The sequence below is a fragment of the Nipponia nippon genome, unplaced genomic scaffold, assembly GCF_047370975.1.
Source record: "Nipponia nippon isolate SJK-2023a ecotype South Korea unplaced genomic scaffold, ASM4737097v1 scaffold_1, whole genome shotgun sequence".
NCBI lineage: Eukaryota > Metazoa > Chordata > Aves > Pelecaniformes > Threskiornithidae > Nipponia > Nipponia nippon.
The window spans coordinates 35411855-35413448 of NW_028262290.1; positions in this window are offsets into that span (position 1 = coordinate 35411855).

A 1594-nucleotide genomic window follows, 5' to 3' on the forward strand; every position below is an offset into this window, starting at 1 on the left:
CTTACCTACACATCCCTTTTATATCAGCCTTGCCCAAAACTGCTTTTCCTCCTAAAGTTATCTGCATGACAAAAAGATAACAAATAGTAGGGCATGAGCAACACCTACCTTCTGCGGATCATCTCATGTCAAACTAGAAAGAAATCTCTGCCTATTTTGCTGGAATTGCCTGTAAGGGTTTCAATGCTGCTTCATTGCCTGAGAACACATCGCTGTTTCTTTGTCCTTACTCACAAGTTACCTAGTTCTACCCCTAACAATGAGGAACTAAACTAAAAGGGAAAAAACAAAGTATTCGCTGGAACAGACTGCGTGAGCTTGTTCTCTCCTTTAATTAAGATTTTTTTTTCTGGTTGCTCTGAAGAATCTGCTTTACTGCATCTAGTAGAAATTTTAACATTTTTCATTTGTATTCTGTTTTCTTTTACTAGACCATTGCAGACATAGTTTCTTGTTTTTCTGTAAACATATCCACTAAGAAAAAGCCACTCTCTTAATCTGTTCCAAACTCGTCCAAGTTTTACTGACTTATCCCTTTAGCATAAGTCATCCGCACACGATTTATCGTCTGCTTATAAAGGTAGTTTCTACATTGATTTGCTAATATTTTGCCTTTCAGGTGAACCACAAGAATCCAATAAAGGAAAGGAAAACATAAAGAGGCATTCCTGCTCTCACACTGCCTTTTAGCAAGGCAGGCTGCAAGTCTTGTTCTCCTCTCACCCACCGCAGGAACTCCCCCGACGTTCGCTCTCCACGGGTTCGAGTTTTAGGCTGGCAACATGCCAGTAGGTTCATTAGCGGCACACGGGATAACAGCGCAGACCCAGTCCTCTGGGATTTAAACAACATTTTAACAGCAATGTTGTGATGGGTAGAAGAAATTAAACTCTGGCTGGCCCGAGCTCTCTCAGGGGGTCCAAGTACCCACATATAGCAGATAATATAATAGACTGTTACCTCCCATCTGTAGGCAGCTTTGGGAGACCAGATGTCTCTTTCCTTAGTAGCTAACTATCTGCAAATTGAAGGGTGCGAAGCTAACATATTTTTGCAGTCACCTCACTCCTTACTATGGGGATTTGATTTTTGGCTAAAATGATCAGGTCTCATTAATCCTGAAAACCTCTTAGGACTGGCGAGAACTGAAAACCAGAATTCAAATCTTCGTGTTTTAGGAGGTTACTTGGGGATCCATCCTGCTTTGCTTGTGCACCTGCGAGTACAGCCTCTTCTGTTTGTTCTGGAAACAGAGCTTTAAAAATAAGAAAGAAAGAAAATGGGCTGCTCTGTGAGTCGCTGGTGTGCAGGGCACGGCTGGGTGGGACATTGCCGTGCAGACCGGTCCTGTGAGGGCCCCCGCTGGGCAAGGACGTGGCTGTGTGACACTGTTGTGCAGGACATGTACCACCGCGTGATACATCACTGTGCAGGACATCGCGGGGGCGGCCGGCGCGGTCCCGTACGGGCAGGGAGGGCCGGGCAGGGCCGGGCAGGACCGCGCCGGCCGCCCCCCGCCTCCGCTTCCCTGCCCGCCGAGCCCGCCCCGGAGCGCGTCGCGGTGGCGGGATCCCCGAGTCGGGGCGGCACGGTG